The sequence below is a fragment of the Poecilia mexicana genome, unplaced genomic scaffold (assembly GCF_051168715.1).
Source record: "Poecilia mexicana isolate PSO_F unplaced genomic scaffold, ASM5116871v1 scaffold_21, whole genome shotgun sequence".
NCBI lineage: Eukaryota > Metazoa > Chordata > Actinopteri > Cyprinodontiformes > Poeciliidae > Poecilia > Poecilia mexicana.
In genome coordinates this window covers 24,550,647-24,570,820 of record NW_028263390.1, presented here as the reverse complement: position 1 = coordinate 24,570,820, position 20,174 = coordinate 24,550,647, and the positions used below count along the sequence as shown (strand labels likewise).

At 40.3% G+C, this 20,174-nt stretch overlaps 1 long non-coding RNA gene across 1 annotated transcript in view; it reads right to left on the bottom strand.

Annotated features, from left to right (window-relative positions):
- Positions 1-1,265: 1,265 nt before the first annotated feature.
- LOC148153181 (uncharacterized) overlaps positions 1,266-20,174 on the bottom strand; it is a 48,033-nt gene continuing 29,124 nt past the window's right edge. Inside the window, exon 2 of the long non-coding RNA XR_015761794.1 lies at positions 1,266-1,701. This is a non-coding gene — a long non-coding RNA (uncharacterized LOC148153181). The remainder of the gene's footprint in view (positions 1,702-20,174) is intronic.

The following is a 20,174-nucleotide window of genomic DNA, read 5'->3' as shown; positions in this document are numbered from 1 at the left end:
GTAAGTAGCAGAATCCAGGAACTCTGGGAACTCAGAGAGAAAGGGGCATAGCATACCATGAAAGCCAAACACTCGGGCCCTGCAGGACTGGCGACAACCTCCTTTTAAACTCTGGATGATGAGGAAGATGACTTGCAGGTGTGTGTCATCAGTTCCTGAGATTCACCCTGGCTCCCTTTGATGGATAACTGAAAGAACTACAGAAAACCTCCATAGAACCCAAACCCCAGCTTCCCAACACTAAGTAATTTTACAAAATACTTTTTTTTCAAAGACTTTTACATCAAATGTATGCGTATCCACTTAATGGCAGCACATAAAAATGTAGATTGGTGAGATTTATAACAGGGAAGAGCACAAAATTCTTCTGACTTGTGTTGTTCATCTTCTACCCTGTAGCTGGAGCTCATATACTTACTTCCTGCTTAAACATGTGCAGAACAGGCTAGAGTCTAGACCAAGTCATGTCAACCCACCTCTGTTTAACAATAAATCTGAGAGATTGATCATAAGTTGAGGTCAGCAGCACACTATCCCCACTATAAACAGAGTTGGTGCTGTACTGCTTCCCCCTCCTGAGATGCTGGATAGTGGACCAGAAAATTACCCTCTCCAAATTCCTCTGGAGGCTCTGCCAGACGTTCCCAGCAGACGCTCACAACATGCTTGGGAGTGCCAGGTCTGACTGGTATCCTCCCCACCACCAGGCCTGGCTCCAGGGTGGGGCCCCGGTGACCCGCATCCGGGCGAGGGAATATGGTTTCCAAAGGTCTTCTTTGTCATAAGGGGTCTTTGGGCTGCACTTTGTCTGGTTCCTCCCCTAGGACCTGTCTGCCTTGGGTGACCCTACCAGGGGCATGAAGCCCCTGACAGCATAGCTACTAGGATCACTGGGACAGTCAAAGCCCTCCACTACGGTAGGGTGGCAGCCCATGGAGAGGGCATTAATAAATAAATTAATGATATATTGTTTCATCAGTGTAGCATTCAGCAAATATAAATAACTTTACTAATTTTAACTGACCTAAAATAAGTGTGGTCTCGTGTCTTTTTATGCAGTATATGTTAACTTCTGCTTTAACTTGTATGTGAAACCATAAATACGGAGTTTCAAGTACACATGTGACTTATATAAAGTGAGATTTGATACTCCAGGGCCAGGTGGTAGGTGTACTGAATTTGAGGGCTTCATATGGTATTGAGGATTTGAAAGGTGGCTATACTCTTAAATATCTAAGTAAAAGAAATAACGCACAGAGACGTAGTTCTTGCTGCTAGGCCATAGACGAGCCGGAGATTTATTACACTACCACGGATACCTCGTTACAGTTTCTTCAGTTCAATACAAAAATCTTCATCGTCATCGTCTTGTCACAAAAAATCTCCCTGAAGTCTTAATCTCGACCTGTTTTATACTTTTCCATCTTCATCAGTGTGTGTTGGAAAGTTTCAACCAATGGCGTGCTACTGTTGTTTTGCAGAAAGATTCTGGCACGCTTTATACTGAGTGTGTATTGGACGACCTTTAAAATATTTTGGACCTCACGAACTCAACATCTGCTCCATTTCAGAATTGCTGAATAGAACAATTTATCTCAAATTGTTGATTTTATCTTGCACAAACAGACATCCTTTCCAGTAAATTCTGGCTCCATTTGCGCTTTGCACGCAAATGGAAGGAAGGAATTCGGTCAGGTTGACCTAGTGCGAAGCCAAAGTCTTTCCAGAAAACAACTCCTTTAAATAGTATTTCCGCTCTTACAATGGTAGCTGAGATGTCAGCCTAATGGTGGCCTCTTGGTTAGTGTTCTGTCTGACCCCCACTGATCTCAGCTACAGCTTCAGAATGTGGCAGCATGTCACCAGAAGCTTGTTATCAACAGTCCCCAGCCACCCACATTCCTATAATGTGAGAAGGACTCCTGGTGAGTGTGGCAGTATATTGACACTAACAAGTACGTACTTCCATTAGGTGATATCAGCCATTCCAGCGGCTGTTTGACTACTCAAAATGTTGCAGTCAGATTGTTGAGACACAGCTACTTCCTGAAGTTAATTTGTTCCAGCATGAGTCTGTGTGTACTGTGCACTAGGTCAGTGATTACTGATGCTTATAGACTGACGTGGGTAGCCAGGCTTTTAATAACTAGCATTGCTTTTAATTTATTTACAGAAAGCTCAGATTCAAACCAACAAGCATTCACAGTAGCATACAAAGGGCATTCAGCAGATGTATATGTAGAACTTTTAGTTGATAATCCATTTCTATTCTACCTTTTATATTTACATGATTGAATCAGTTATTCCCATTAAGACTGCATTATTAGGCCTTAGGATGCCATGAATAAATTTTAAACTTTTAATTAGCTATTATGTTCAAGATACATTTTCAGAACATAGTGCCAGTGAGAAGTGGCTGCCACGTCAGAGTATCTGACTTTCGCTTTAGAATGCTCATGTTGAGCAAGGTCAGCATTTGTCATCATTTGTCAATTTCAATCTCTCATTTTGGGGAATTTCTTAAAATATAACTAATTACAAAAAATGTGTTGGTTTCTGAAAACCTCACACTTGCCAATGAAAATATATGGGTTTCTGCTGCTGCATCTTAACTACAGGCGTTATCTGGCTAAGTTGTTTAGGAACTGTCACACTATTATGTTTTTGAAGCATTCAATTTATTTTATAAAACATCAGTTGTTCGTTATTCTGCAATAGCCAGCCACGCCTTAATCTCACCACCGACTGACTACTGACCAGTTCTCTGTCTAACAGGTCCGGAAAATCCCTGAAACTTGGGTCTTACCCCATCATAGGTTTACTAGAGAAATTCTGTTTAAACTGGCGGCGGAGAAAACTCGTCTAGCTCTAACTACCTTCAGATCCAGAAGTTACGGCCCTTTTCAGTTGAGAAACAGTCGGCAGAGTAGCCCCCACTGCCGCATAGCTTCAACAACCACTTCTGTTAACGGTAGCTTTCCTCCTGAAAATAACGTGCACTTGTTATTGTCTAGATTGGATTTAGTGACTTAGATATAAGTCCCAGGGCCATTATTTTTATTACTCACCAAAGGAAAGTATGAAGCCACCAAATTTCTAGAATCATGTGTGAAGATTTTACTTAAACCAGAAGAACTCTCAACAATCGGTGACTTAATTGAATTCAATGTCCACAACCTCTATTAGTATTTTTATTATACATATTTTATTAAGCAAGCTTTAGCAGGGGTAAATAACAAGCAGAGTTTCTTTCAGAGATTACAACTCGTGACAATATAAAATCAAATCAAAATCTATCATAACCTACTCTCTTTCCTAACCCTAACCTGTGTCACTAATCTCACTGAGCGAGGCTTTAGGGGCAGGGCAACTCACGCCCGTTGTTAGTCGATCTTGGCAGCCGAAACCTTTAAACGTCCTTGGTCAGAGTCTCTGTCCTGGCGGGGCAAAGTCCTCTTTCAGAAAAGCAGCAAAGTCAATCTGTCCGATATCTTTTAGACGAACAGAATCTTCATCACTTAGTGACCCTTGTCTTTTCCCCAAGTCTGCTGCCGTTGAACAGTGATCGTAGGGTGGAGGCAGAGGAGACAGTCGGATTCAGGGGCCAGGGCTGGGGCTGACGGATCTTGTCCTTTCTTGCGGCGTGAAGTCTCAACTTTTCCCTTGGTCCCAGGGTGCGGTCCTCTGCTGATCTTTCGTCTGCGTCCTCTTGACTCTCCTTCAGCGCCGCGGACTAAGAACGGTTTCCTCCCCAGCTCGCTGGCTTTTAAACCCTTTTGGCCCACAGTTGTGTGTGGGAGAGGTCTCATGACTCATCCTTCCCGAGTATCTCATCGGAAAGTACCCGTCCTCCCCAACCCTCGCTCCACCCTGAATTTGGTAATACACAAACCTCCCTCTTTTCTTGTCTGAGTGCTGCAACTCCTTTCCAGTACTTCTCTTTTTTCTGTTGTTGGCCATCTGGCAGTTATTGCCTTTTTTGGATTTGTTCTGGGACCTCCGCCCAGCTCAGTGTATTACTTTGTGACACAACTCTCTTCTCCTTCTCATGTATTCAAATCTACAGTCCTCTTATAATGTACCATGAAACACAATCAACTCAAAGCATATGATGTACATATGATGTACCCTGAAACATAATCAATTTGTTTTGTCATTATCTGAAATTATTGGCAATATACAACAATTAAGTTGTTACTGTTACTACAGATCATGAATACAGATTATATATTTCAAGTATATATTACAGACATTGTAATCACATAAAATCAATCATTCCAACTATTACACACATATGTATTTTGTAATTCATTTCTTTAATCATCCTTAAATCAATATACGAGATCACTGTTATTCCTCAGGCCTTTACCCTGCTTTCTGCGTGCACCTAGAGAGATCTCACAAGTTCATGCCAGTTTTCTTGACACAGTTTACAGCATGTCATTTTAAGGCACCTTACCAAAAACAAATAAAAAACATCTTAATTCAATCTCACAAACAATCCAACTGATCCTAGTTGTAAAACAGTGCATCAGGTTCAGATCATTATTCAAACTATTTTACGCATTTTCTATCTAAGGAAACCCATCAGATTGCATCAAGTCATCCTTTACAAAAGGAAAATACACCAATGTATTACTGAAAATATATTCCATTTTATTTTCCAATATAGTATGTGTTGTAAACACAAATACAAATCAATATATATTGATGATTCAACGATAGGAGTTCGCCCTGCAGTTGGTGTTTCGCCAGTTCAATACCCAGTCTGCCTGCCCTTGTTGTTTGTGTCCTGGGTTAGACACTTCCCTCACCTGGCCTGCTGGTGTTGGTCAGAAGGCCGTTGGTGCATAACTGCAGCCTCACTTCTGTCAGCCTTCCCCAGTAGCTTGCTCTCATCAACACATGACTGTTCCATTTAAGATTTCAATATGATATGCAATAGCAATTATAAATAAAAATTGACTATTATTGTTATTATATTGAAATATATTGCAAAAATATATAAATGATTGCCACTTCCCATGTATTGCAATGTATTAAACATGAACATATAATGTATGTGTATATATATATATATATATATATATATATATATATATATATATATATATATATCCCAAAATATATGTAATTTTATATTTATATACAGTTTTGTTCATAATAATAGCAGTGTGTTTCAAAAGTTGAGTAAACCCACAAGTTTTATAGGGGTCTGGGGATTGTGCTGGCCACTCCATTAATTAAATTCTGTTTGTCTGGAACCATGATTTAGATCGCATGCTGGTGTGTTTGGGGTCATTGTCTTGTCGGAACACCTATTTCAAGGGTATGTCCTCTTCATCATACAGCAACATGACTTCTTCCAGTATTCTGTTGTACTCAAACTAGGGTTGCCACCTTTCAGAATTAAAAGTAAGGGACACCCACCACGGCACGTGTTGCTCTATTCTCGTGGTTGGAGGTCCGCTGAAGTGATAGACATTATTCGATGGCGGTGTTTTTTGTTTTTAAAAAGTATTCTGTAGCACAGTCGACCATGCATAGAAGTCAGAAAGAATATCCCAAAACTGTACTCCAATCAGAGTAGCATACCTTAAACACGTTTAATTAAGCAAGTGTAAAATGTATTTGGTAAACTCAGTACTGAGTAATTGATCATAACACCTGATTTAATATTCAAAATGTGTCCTCAGACAGCCAAAATTATAAAAGTTATGTGAACATTCTGGTATTTTAAATAAGATTACCAGAATAATTTATACAAAAAAGGAGTTAGATTTGGAGGCTGATTCTAGACCAAATTCACCATGAGGGCCAGGAGAGTCAGTGTTTTTTGAAACAAAAAAAAGAGCCACATCTGTCTCCAGAGATACAGGTTGCAGATCCCTGGCAGATGGAAAGTGTGATGCCATCTCAATATAGCAGCTAAAAGTGCAGCACTAGAATATTTAATTCATTGTTAAAGTAAAATTGTGAAGGTTAAAAAAAAATCACCACTGAGTATCAATATAAGACATTTATTTAGTATAATTTATTCGGTTGGCCCCCATCTAGAACCACCCAAGGCTGCAGGTCTATGTCTGGTGCATAAATAATACATTAAATGACCACTGAACACTGAATTCATAAAATACATCAACATGTCAAAATAAAACAAACAGAAAGCCGTAACAAACCGTTTAAAGTTGGAAATATTTATGTATTTATTGTTAATCTATTTCTATGATTTGTTCTTTAAATCGCCATTTGTAATATTTTGGTTGATACTACTATACATTAAATAAGCAAATAATCAAACCAATATAGTCAACTTAAAGCACAATAAGTAACTTAATCATAGCAAAACGTTCTGCACCATATCAGCCTCAGGAGATGATTGAGAATGAAGAGATGCTGATTTCTGGTTCTTTAGTTTCTGACAGGTCTGCAGTTCCTCTCCTGATCCATTCTGTCTAGTATCATACAGCACACTGCACCACGGTGGACACATTTTTTTAAATTGTCTTTATTCATCCTCACTAATATTATTAAGCCTGCGATTTGCATCTGCCCACTCACGTATTTATCTTTACGAGAGGTTTTGCTTCTAAGGACGGTGGAGTATCGGGTCAAGGACGTTTTAAAAAGACCCGGGTTGACAGCAGCTCACCCCGGTTGCGTAGTGTCCATCTCTAGGCAACCATGACAACAGCGTCAGTCCGTAGCGTTCTGGGATCCTTTCGCTCCCACCATGAAAATTTAGTTGACCTTAATATTTTCTGTGTTTTATTTTGGTCATTATTGTTGCACTTAGTGTTAATATGTGTGTGATAGGCGTGTCTATAGGAGATTTATAGAAAAACGGTACAAGTCACACCCCGTATCGGTTCAATACGGGACGCAACATTTGACAGCCAAATACGGGACCATTCCATATTTTATGGGACGGGTGGTGTTAAGAAAATAAATTTAAAATAAGCTAGTTGTAAAAACCTAACCATATGTTCAATATTAGATAAAATGAATAGTATTTAAATAAGAAAATCCACTCCAAATTATATCCATGGTTCAATTAGCGTTATCTCTTTAGTATAGTTCTATTGAAACATATTACACTAAGTTGAATTAAAATAACTTAGCTTGTAGTTCTCTATAATTTAAAACACAGCTAGTTTCTCTGTGGACTGAGCAGGCATTCACAGGGGGTCGTGGCTCTGTGTGAGTTTAACCTTTTGACCACTGATAAGATTTAACAGCTGGTGTAAAACAATCTGGTCCTGTCAACAGAGTAGAGCTTCCTCTGGGACAGGGCCATAAAAACATCTGTCTTCATTCAAAAGAAAATAACACTTCTTTGATCTTAAAAACAGGTTTTTACTGGAACATAGTCAGATTTAAAGAACTTAGCGAAGGACAGTCCCCTAATTAGAATACAGCAGAGAAGGGAAACACGCCCTCCCTTTAAAAGTATAGGACCCAGAACCTTAACTTCAGATAGCTCCAGGTTTACCCAGGATGCTGTCTCTGGGGAACGGTGTGTCGGTGAAATGGTTCCCCGTAAGTTTGTCTTGGTGTGTGAATGTCTGTGGAGTGAAGTAAATATTGAATTGGATGCTGGTCTGTGGTTTTATTGAGTTTTGTCAGTTTCATTAGTTGCTCGTCTAATAAATGTTATGTTTGGACTTGGGAAAATGTTTCTTTGTCTTTATGATTCAGCTGATACAATGACGACATCAAGGAATCCGGGCAGAAGAGAGAATAAAACGAGCCAAAAGATTTTAATTATTCTTCTTCTGATTAGGCCTGTCACGATAACAAATTTTGCTGAGTGATTGTCTAAAAAAATTATTGCGATAAACAATAATATTGTTTCAAGACCTTTTGACACTGATTTAATGGAAATGACAAGGAGAGGAGTTGGAGCCAAATTGCTCCAACTCCAGTGAATTGTTCTAGTTGATAAACCCATTAAGTTTTCAGCTGTTCTTCGTTAACGTGACATAAATAGGTTATAATGATTTTCATTCAGTCAGGACTTTACGCTAACTCTAGCCACATGCATAACAGGTAGATTCTAATTAAGCATTGATTAATGCCTGATATTAAAATTAGTTAATTGGACTTGTAGCCATTATTTTGGCCTATAAGTCCAAAAATAATGGCTGTGTGGCTGGACACCACAGAGCACGATCGAACTGTTATACCCAGGATTTCTGTCGCTAATGTGTCTCTCAGGTTTTTAAAATGGGCCGACAACTCGTGTCGTGTGCACTGGACATTACACTAAGGAAATAGGAAGGGAAGGTCAGTGGAGAACACCGGAGTTGAGCCTTTTTTCATTCAGTGTCATCAAGAGAAAGGGAAAAAAAAGGCAGGAAGAGACGATAAAGACGATAATTAAAATGAGGTTGATAGGTTTAATTTATCGTGCGATTAATTGATTTATCGTTTATCGCGGCAGGCCTTCTTCTGATTTAAATTAACAGTGGCAACCCTAACTCAAAATGATCCATGATCCTTGGTATGCAATAAATGGGAACAATACCATAGTACAGTGTTTCTCAACTCCGGTCCTCACCGCCCCCCTGCTCTGCATGTTTTAGATGTGCCTCTATTCCAGAACAGCTGATTCAAATTATTGCATGACCATCAAGTACTGCAGAAGCCTGTTAATCACCCAGAGATACAATTCAGGTGTGTAGCAGAAGGGAAGCACTTAAAACATGCAGGGCAGAGGGGTGGTGAGGACCAGGGTGGAGAAACACTCCCATAGTACAAGAAACCACCCCAGCTAATGATGTTTGAACCACCAGACTTCACTGCTTTTACTGTGTAATGTGGCTTGAATTCAGTGTTTGCAGGACATCTGACAAACTGTCTGCGGACAGTGATGGCATAGCTACTTTGAAAAAGAAACTTTAATTGGATTACTGATTACTCCTTGAAAAAGTTAGATTACTGACTACTTGATTTGGAAAATAACTAAGTTACATTAAAAGTAACTTTTTTAGTTACTTTCAGCAGCTGCCAACAGCAACGCTCCGCCACCTTTGAAAATTACATTGAGCTTTGCTAATACTTAATTGCAAGTTATTTTATGGTAACATCAACAATGTGTCTCCACTTATAAGGTTGAACTGAAGGGGAGATTGTTTAATGGTTACAACAGTACAATAATTTGTGTGTTCCACTATTGTCTGGAAAACTATAAATAGGGTATTAGAGCCCCCCCCCCAACCTCCCTGCCCCAGCCTCCAAATTACGGCCCTGCGTTTGGTGTCAAAGCACAGCGCTCCTACTGCCGCTCCACAACTCAGATGTCCTGCTGCACAGATTTGTGACGCTTATCTTAACTGTTGATCATAGATATTGCTTCATGAGTCATAGGGTTAGTAGCTAAAAGATTAGTTTTATGGGTTTCATTTTTCCAAACTTCTCTTTCCCCTTTATAATATTATTTTTTATTTTTTACAATCGTGGTATGAGATACTTTTAAAGTTAAAGAATGTGCTAAGTTTGTAAAACATAGGCTATAGAAAAGTACAGGATATATTAGGATAAAAGTGGAATTGTAATGTAAAAACCAGTTAATCTAAGTCCAAGTGTAAACTGCTCTCTGAGAGAATCTGTCACTTTTAACTGTAGATTACTTAGTGTTCTGACGAAAAGTCATAACATTGATAACATTTGTACCATTTCCACACTTTAGTGTAAAACAAAATTAGATTTGCTTTAAAAAACAACAAAAAAAACAAAAAAAGAACACTTTACTGAAAAGCCCAACTGGCCACCCTGGAAGGATAAACGTGTTTACTGGACAGATGGATGGATGGATGGATGGATGGATGTGCTCACTAGCTGTTATTGATTTTATCTGGAAATCAGATTTGAAGATTTTAACATTAAATTTTAGAACCTTCTCTACAGACCTCCATCTCTCCATCAGTGTGAGACAGAGGTCTGTTTTTTATATCCTAGGACTAGGCCATATCATATCATTCACAATAATGTTTGTAAATAAAAAAATAAATAAAAATTTCCCTGGGAAAATTAATTTTATTGTGATATGCTAATTTCATGCCATAAATGTCATCCCATCACGCATGCAGCAATATTCTTTTTGTAAAGGTGAAGGCAAGTGTGACGGAGGAGCCGATACGAGCCGGGACTTAATTATGAGTCCGAGCATGCCCACACACACATATACACGAGCATACACAATCACTAACTTACTTTTTGTTGCATCTTAAACTGACGCGGTTCATCGTGGGTGCACACGCGGTGTTCCTGCTTCAGTTACCATATCCATCCTAATCTGTTTTCAGTTCCAAACATTTTCCCGGTTCTGTTTTCAAGCAGGGTTGTTTCCGGATTGTGGCGCACCAGGAGGGAGTCGTGATGACGTAGTGATGTCATCGGAACGTACGGAGCGTTTTCTATTAAATTGATTATTTTATTTTTGATCACAAGTTTATTTTTATATTTTTTTTTTCTTTTTTCCCTTGGTATTATTTATTATTACTTTGTTTACATTAAGAGTTTACTTGAGTTAAAAGTAATTGTTTAATTGTTTTTGCTGTGGGCGGAGCCTGTGGCTTTAAAAGCAGGGCTCTGTTCCACTTTGAGGCAGTTTGTGGCTAGACTCCTGCAAAGTAGTGATGGGTAGATGAGGCATCATGTATCGTTTCGACACATAGCAAAACTGTGTCGATTCTGTCTCGATACTATGTCACTGAATACTGACATCTGCTGGACATTAAAAAATCCTACAGGCAACGTAGTGATTTGATGACCTAGTCCAGTGGTCCCCAAACCCCGGTCCGTGGACCAATTGGTACCGGGCCGCAGAAGAAATAATTAAATATTTCTGTTTTATGTATTAAGTCTGGAGGATCTTTTATTTTGAAAATCCTTTAACCAGATTCTCTCAGTTACTTGCGCGCCAACACTGAGCCCACAAGCAGCAAAATGAGTAAGAAACCGATCAGGTGTCTTTGGAAAGTTTCTTTGCAAAGGGGAAAAGGCCCAGAGAAGAGACAGGAGGATGGATTTATCCCGGACCGGTAGGTGAGTCAAACATTACAAGTCTGCTCTGTGTAACATGCGGCGACCAGCTGCTAATGAGGCAATGAAGCTTCAAACTGCTTCGCCAAGTAGAGACCAAGCAGGCTGTGGATATAAGCAACACTTCGGGTGTTATTGTCTCCCATCACTCCCAGATGAGACCGTCTCATTGCAGAGAAACAAGCTCAGGGCTCCCGTTAGTCATTATCATGAGTTAAAATTTTCACGAAAGTAAAATGTTCATCTTTGTGGCACATCTGTATCTTATTTTGAAGGGATATGTAAATGTTACCATAGCGACGAGAGTCAGAGAGCGTTTGGGCAGTGGTCAAGAGGAGATGAGCTTGTGAGTCTTAAGTCTGGTTTAGAAGGCAAGATTTAAGGATTGTCGGCCGATTCTCCAAACCTCTGTGACCACAGAGCTGATAAAAGTACAACAAGTTTGATCGGTTCGTGTTCAGCCACAAGGCAGGAGCAACACGAACCGATTCCAGTCACAAACATCGCAATTCCAGAAGAAAATCCACAAAACTCCCAAGATCAAAATGGTCCCACACTGTGGAAACCTTTTGTCTGAGGCTGCTCCATAGTTGACACTGTTCCGTAAAAGATCAAGAATTTGTTTGGCAAATGCTTTTGACAGATTGACAGATTTGCTTCCATATAAACACAGTTTGGCGTTTTAATGTCATTTCGAAACAGTTCCTGTATCGATCACATGACTTGCTGAAACCAATACGCGCACCAACACGGGTTTTGGTCTGTGGGCTTGATGCATGGGCCGACACATCGGTGTTGCCGGACCCATTACTTGACTTGGCTACTTGGCAGTAGCCAAGTCACACTGAAGGTGATGAACTCTTGTATTGAAGGTACTGTTTGTCTGATTTTAACCTGCCTTGGATGGCCTTTGTACCTATTTTACATCTCTGATCACCTGAAGAAAAATTTAATAAATGTCTCTGAAGTGATCTCCGGCCAAGGTCAGTCATTTATGTTTGGCAAAGTCATATGAGAACCCCATCACAGCAAGCATGGTTGAACATCCACAAAAACAAAGAAGAACAGGAGAGATATTGCCTGCCCGTTTTGTCAGCAACAGCTGCGTGGAGGCACAAGGACACAACTACTATTCAGAAACAGAGCAGAAGCCAGTGTTAGCCCTTATAAGAGGGACAACTATTAGAGAAGGAATGATGAGATGAAACCAGTGGGTCTTCACTTACTCTTGTATTGAATTTAGAGAAGAGCGCACAAATCCCCCTAGTGGACTCTTTTGACTACATCTACAGTGAAACTTGGGAGAATCACCTACAGCATCTAAAGGTTGTAATGGCAAGGATCCAGAATGCTGGTCTCACTCTGAATGTGAACAAGTGTGCATGGGCAAAAGAAGTAAAATATCTGGGCTACCTTGTTGGCCATGGACAGATAAAGCCACAACTTGAAAAAGTAAAAGCCATTCAAACAATTCCCAGACCTCAAACAAAGAAGCAAGTGAGATCATTTTTGGGCTTAGTTGGGTGGTATAGAAGATTTATACCCCATTTCTCAACTTTGGCAGCCCCTCTGTCTGAGTTGACAAAAAGGTCTACTTCTAAAATTATGTGGAAGGAGGACTGTGAACATGCATTTCAATCTTTAAAGAAACTGATTTATCAAGCTCCTGTTTTACAGAGTCCTAACTTTTCCAAGCCATTTGTTGTTCAAGTGGATGCTTCAAATGTTGGTCTTGGAGCAGTGCTAGCTCAGGGAGAAGCTGGTGAAGAAATACCTGTCCTTAAGTAAAAAGCTTTTTGACCTTTTCTACCACAGTAGAAAAGGAAGGACTTGCAATAAAGTGGGCTTTGGACTCTTTAAAATATTATCTCCTAGGAAGGGAGTTTACTCTGCAAACTGATCACAGACCTCTGAAGTGGATGCATTCCAAGCAGCATCAGAGTGCCCGTATATTACGTTGGTGCCTTGCCCTTCAGCCATACCAGTTCACCATACAGCATTGTCCAGGTAAGAAATCTTATTGCTGACTACCTTTCTCGTTTGCCTGAGTTTTGTAAACCAGAGGGGCAGGAAGTGAGTAAAAGTTAAGAAGCAATAATATTTTCTGTAACATTTAAGCTCTAGAATGTGTGTATGTGATCCTTTTGGGTGTGTCCTTGTAGCAGCCATCTTGGAACCTACCAAAGAGGAGGCCCACCTCAAACCCAGCTCTTTTATAGAAAGGGCCATGTTTGCTGGACTTTGATTGGCTGGGCAGTTAATTGAGAAGGTGGGGACAATGGTATATAAGGAGACTGTTGGCTGAGCCAAGAAGAGGGAGAAAGCTTGAGAGTCTGAAGCAGAGAGATTGAAAGCTAAGACTGTTGGGAAAGATGTCATTTTGTCTTGTCCGTGAGCTATGCTGAAGAAGGCCTAATAAACCACCTTTGTTTATGCTACAGCCAACTTTGAGGAGTTTTCCTTCCACACCACACTTCTCAGTGTAACAAAGATGCATTTTCCTAACGCTAGAATAAATGCAATGTACATTATGCAGCAAAGGAAATTAGAAGATATCCATTATGGAGATGACAGGTGATGTGCCCTTATTGCATAAGCAATACTGAATGTTGTACATTTCTCTATTGATTTCTCTAATGCACCAAATCAGTCCTTCTGTCCATGCAAAATCTTCCAGCCAATTTATGTGAGGTTCCCTGCAGCTGGACCAAGCAATCCAGGCTGTCTGCAGGGCTCCGCTGTGGGGACTCTTCAAGTGGAATCTTCACTCTGAAGACAGAACCAGGAGGATTGGAAGTAACACAGACGGACAGAGATGGTGTATGCAGATGCGTGAAGTTCAGAAGGCGAGATTAAGAGCAGCCCGGTAGAGACACAGGAGAGAGCTGTCTGTCTACACTCAAACAGTTTGCTAACTGCAAATCACAGTTGGGTAGTTTGCCTCCGAAGGAGAAGATGAGCAGAGGGTCGAAAACAGAATAAATCTATTTCTATCCCCCTGGGATTTTCTCTTGGATGGAGGTTTAATCTAAAATGAGACTCATTTAGAATTTCACACTCCAACAACAGCATTCTCAATACTGATCAACAGAAGAAGTAGTAGTATTTTAGACTTGCGGTGACAGAAAAGTTTGTTTTAGGGAGCAATTTATATTTTACCAAATGTTTAACCACCCTGCTTTCAGTTTTCAGTCCTGTCGCACCACACAAGGTGTTTGTCCCCATGTCCGAAATGTAAGAGATGTGCGATCAAGGAACAGAAATTGTAAGTTGGAGATGTTCTGGCACTGAAAGCAAATTAAAGAAACTTAATTAACCTCCCTAAGGTTATTAGGGAGGTTATGGAACAGTAACCAGAAGGAACTAAAGGGTAATAAAGGACTGAAATAAATAATTGTGTAGTACTAGTGGTGGGACTCCATAAAATATTTTAATAGAATTGTAAGGTCTGTCATAAATTAATTCAATTTGTTGAAAACTATAGTCAAAATAAGCAACATTTTCAATTCAAAAACCCTCTTAGCTCCTAAATTAATGAATAAACAGACATATGAGCTCCATATAAAGATATTTATTTCTTTAATCTTATTCAACCATCTGATTGGTCCAAAATGTTATTCTAGCCATTCAGCTTTCCAGTGTTTCAGGTTAAATGGAACTTCTTTAGAAATGTGGACTGTAGATGCTGACATTCACATTGTGGTCGTCTGTGCTGCTGCAACATGTTTAGCACTGAGATGCTATTTTAGGGTTGATTAGCTTCAGTAATAGGCCAATTCTTTTTAGTACAACTTGAGTACACCATGTGAAAGTAAATGTGACTCATGTTAATTTTTTTTTATGTGTTAAAATCAATGTAATTAATAATTTGAATTTAGCACGTGTCATGGAGATTAATTAGTTAATCTTATTTGGAGATGAAACACTGAGTCAATCAAGAATGAATCAAAATTAATTTTGATTATTTTATTCAAGGGCGAGAAAAAATAAATTACCATTGAGACTCTCGGCTAGTCCAAGAGTGAAGAAAAGATAAAAAGTACATCACTTTTGATATTCACCAGTTACGTAAACATAGGACTTCCCATCAGCTTAACAATGAAAACACAGTTTTCTCACAGCTCTGGCTGCAGCTGTGACCTGGGACAGAATAGGTTCATTGGGAGAAAAACGACCTCTCAGAAACACCTCTCCACATGTGCCTCCAGTGAGCTGCCTCCAGCATAAAGGGTGCTTTATAAATAAAATTGATTGAAATAAAATAAAGTTTTGTCCCCACACATGTTAAAGTCCTGGCCCTCTATAGTATGTCGAGAAAAAGTCAAGCTCAGCCCACTTCCCCATGCTGGACATTTTAGTTTAATAATAATGAATAAAGTTATCTTTAAAACTGATTACACAGGTGACATCAAGACCCAACAGTAGAGTCAGACGGTAATAAAATTAATCTGGTTGTGTGTGTTGTTATAGTGTCCTGCAAACTTTGCTTTAATTCTACTTTTTTCTATTTAATCATAAAGAATCATAATCAGACAGAAAGAGAGTCATGGAACAGGAAGAGCAGGTTTCCTGAAGAAAGAGGAAGTTTCCAGCCTGCAGTGAATAAAAATAGTTCAGACTGCTCATTTTGAGCATTAAAGGTTTAAAGAATAAAATCTAGACATTTTGAGGAATTGGATAAAACCCAGAGTAAAATACTTAAATGAATAATAACTTATGATTAAACCAATAATTAATATTGGTTTATTGGTTGATGTTGATTTGATTATAAGAATATTTACACTTACTCTTATACTTATGGAAGTACTTAAAGGTGAAACAAGTAACTGTAACATGGTGTCAAATAATTATAATAATGAATTATTCATGGTTTCTTTTCAGAAATGTCTGTAATAACTCACATTATGATTATAAGAGTAACTAATAAGTAATGGTTATTATAAAATTATAAATGAATGCTAAATCAGAGAAACTAAAAGGTTATAAATGTGATTTTGACATTGAACTTGAAATGGTGTAAAATGTGTAACTGTAACTAAAGGTCACTGATGTAGTGTTGGAGGTAGATGGTAGGTGAAAGGTCAGGGGAAAAGAGGAACTGATAGGAGAGCGGAGGTGACCAACGCCTTATTGCTAAACTTCAACTTTCCTAAGAAAAGGTTAGACACAAGAGGACTGTTGAGCAACTTGGGACATTAGAACAGACATCAGGTGATAATGTCCAAAGATGGTGATGGATATGAGATTATCGGTCCAAGCAGTCAGCCAATGAGACAGGCACAGCAACAAAGCTAGCCAATGCAAATGCACTAAAAGGGTGGATAAACACTTTATAAGGTGAGTGCAAAAGAGGAGTCTTTGGTTGGATCCTCCAGGCAGCTCCGAGCCAAGATCGAGATGGACAAAGAACTCTGAAGCTGAAGAAGAGCCGGAGCCACAGAGCCGAAGACTGTTCTGCACATGGGGACCAACCCGTTAGCCCCGCAACATGTGGCTTCAAATTGCATTTCTCTCATCAGCTGGGTTCGAGACCCCAAAGAAAAAGACCAAGGCAAAGATGAAGAACTGGTGTGTTCCTTCCATGAGACCAGCTCTTCTACATCTCGAAGGACCAGAAAGATCGTGAGAGGAAGAGAAAGGAGCTACAGAGCTGCAAGACAAGAAGGAGAGGGCCGCTACGAGAATGAGGAAGTCACCCTGAGGCCCGAGATCTGCCGCTCTGACTCAGTACTCTTCCTGTACTGGGAGCCTCCTGCTGCTGCAACACCTTTTTCATCATCAGGCCAGTTCTGGGGTTCAAAATGTTTTTCAAAGTTTTTCTTTTTTAGTTCACAGTGTCAGCATTAGGGAAAGATAGACCAGATTATTGATTTTACTTGTTTGATTATTTCTGTTACTGATTTAAGCTGTACTGACCCTTGCAAAACTGCCTTACTAATAAAATAATTAGCATCAAGAAAATCTAAAAGATGTTGTGGACATTCAGTTAATGAGTCACCTTAAAGTTCTTTGATGGTTGTAAAATAGCTATGAAGTTTGATTCTGGGAGGAGAAAGTGGAAAATGTTTTATAGGTTGCTTTTAGCCAAAACTAAAACAACACCCTTGAGACTCGCCCGAGTCACTAAAACCTACCTGGTTCAATAACAAGTGCAAGTTGTAAGAAAGAGAAAGAGCGACTGTTAACAGGTGTGCTCTGTGAAACTAGCTGATTCCGGGCTGCTCTATCTGGCTAGTTCACAGGGTGAAAAAGGGTGGGACATCTGGATGGAGGTCGTTAGAAACCAGGCTAGTCTTTCTCGCGTCCAGCTTAAACAGAATGTCCTCTATATTCTCATCTGTAGTAATACTCCGGAATTAGAGGCTTCTCGGACCCGTTAGATGGAGAGCTGGGAGCAACATCTCCCTCCTCTCAGAAGGGGAAGTAGAGAGAGAGAGCAAAGGGGGGGGTTGCGCAACAACAAATTCAAACCAAACAAAGTAACTCTACATGAAAGCATGTACTGCAATAACTGCTGAATTTACATCCAAGTACCCTACACCGATCATAATTGGCCAATTTCCGTGAAAATGTGTATGATCTGTGATCGCCGATCACTTTCTCCTGTTGCCGATCACAAAAATTGATCACATGTATTTCATACTTTGCAGCCTAGAGAAGCCAGTGTGCAGCATATCTGCCCCTCTAATTCACACGGTGCAGAGACGCTGCAGCAAATAAGCAATGTCATGCAGAACAGAATGGGGAAGTTTGCATGGAAAAATTTCTCGGGGGTGAAGCATGTCATAATGCATCAAGACAACCAATTTAATATGGCATTTAAAAAACAAGCACTTTGATGGAGTATGACTACATGAAGGCTCAATGCAGAAAAAAAAAGACATCTGGAGCGGATGGACAGCAGGTAAAGCAGTGCACAACTACCAACCATATCTGTTATGTCTCCTGCTTTGGCAGGGAAAGTATTGCTTTTTACCCCCCTTCTGCCTCCCATGTTAGTTCCATTACTTTCCCCCCACACCACTGTCCAAAACTTTTTCTTTTTTTTTTTGGCTCTAGCGGGCTTTATTTGAAAGTGCTCTGACAGGAAAGTAGGGTAATCAAAGAGACGGAAGACATAGGGCAAAGGTCACCAGACTGGGAATCGAACCTTCATTGGCCACGTTGAGGACTAGGGCCTCCTTCTGTGGGTTATGCTTAACCCCTGCGCAGTCACCTATGCTACTAACATAGATAGAGTGACCGGATGAGCATAATGGTCAGAAAGCTAAGCAAGTAACCCGAAAAGAATTTCAGTCATCGAGCTAGCGATGGAAGATGTTGGGTTCTGCTCTCGCTGTTGAACTGCTGCTAAGCGCTACTAAAATGCAATATTTCACAGACGTAATGGCATTGGCACTCCACCTGACAATGTTTTCTCACATTAAACATCTCCTTAAAGCTGCAGCATGTAACTGAAAAGAAACAGTTTTAAGTTAAGTCATGATTAGACAACTTTTGCTGTCCTACCATGAGATGGATAATCTGTGGAAAAACAAAATCAAGCAAAAAAAAACAATCCAATCCGATTTACCAGTCGCTTGATTTCATCTGTGGTCCACCATGTGTGACCTTTGCGTCATGACCGAAAGGACAAGATCACAGATTCAAGTGGCTGAAATTAGCTTTCTGCGTAAAGCTAATTTCTGCCCATCTCCCTTAGAGATAGGGTGAAAAGCTTCGTCATCCGGTATGGACTCAGAGTAGAGCCGCTGCTCCTTCACATCGAAAGGAGCCAGTTGAGGTGGCTCTGGCATCTAGTTAGGATGCCTTCTGGATGGTTCCCTGGTGAGGTGTTCCAGGCACTTTCCACACCGAGGACACCCAGAGGAAGACCCAGACTAAGCTGGAGGAACTATGTTTCTCAGATGGCCTAGGAATGCCTTGGGATTCCCACGGAGAAGCTGGAACAAGTGGCTTTGGAGATGCCACTCCAAAGCCACTTGTTCCTCCCTTCTTAGGCTGCTACTTCCATGACCCGACTCTACATAAGCAGAAGAAAATTGATGGATGGATGGATGATTTTTATCTTGTGTAGATTAGAGAAATCACACATAGGATTCAGAACCTAATTGTTATACTTAGATGTCATTGTATGATCATTCCAGCCAGTTCAAATAAACCATTGAACCCCAAAATACCAGGGTGTTTATGTCCACAATGGGAGTATTTAAAATTGTGACCTGAACTGCAAACAGACTCAGCTGAATAACTTGGAAGGCATTGCTGTCCTAATCCCACTGTCTTCTCGTTCAGGGACTGTCCGGTTCAGGGTGTGGACCTGGAATCAGACTATGTCAGAGAGGTGAGTCTGCTCCTCTGCGTTCCTCGCCGTCATGGAGCAGCAGCGGGGTTTGTTTATCTCCTGGCATACAGCTCTGTGGCCCTGGCATGGCTTCACAGCCTCTTGGAAGCAACCCCACCATCCTGGCATCCCTGGGCTGTGCTGAACTTTTGAGCCCCTCTGTTTTAGAGACATGTGTCACCGCCATGTAATCCTGCAATCCTTTTCCCCTTTAAATCTATCATAATAAAGAAAAATCTTTTTGCTGGGAGATTTTTACAGCCTGGATCTCGCTTCTGCTGTAAAGACAGTTGAATGTCTAAGAAAGAAGAGAGAATCTCAGCTGCTGAGAATCAGATTCAATGTTAAGCATCTACACTCGCCATCTGTTGTATCTGCTTCATATTGTCTCTGTGTAAAGTAAGCCTGTTTCAGTATGTAAAGCTGTGAGAACAGGCAGAGCGAGTGACCGACTAATACCCTGAACACATGGTGCGATGACGGCTCCAGCTTTAATTGATTCCCAAAAATGAGGGCTGAGTCTGTGAGGGAAAGGAAAAGGTTGGAGTTCCAGCAGCAGGCAAGCTTTCCAGGTGCTGCACGTTTCAATTCACAACCACAAGATGTGAAAGTACTGCCACTGCACTGATCAGGAGTGTGTTCACGTGCATACTGTCCTGACTACTGATGCTTTCATCTAGTGACTTTCAGACAGAGGCGATGTTTGACTTTCTCCCTCTCCTTCTTTGAGGTCCCATCATATATTTATGGAATCTTTTTTTGGAGGGATTGAGAGGCCTGTCCT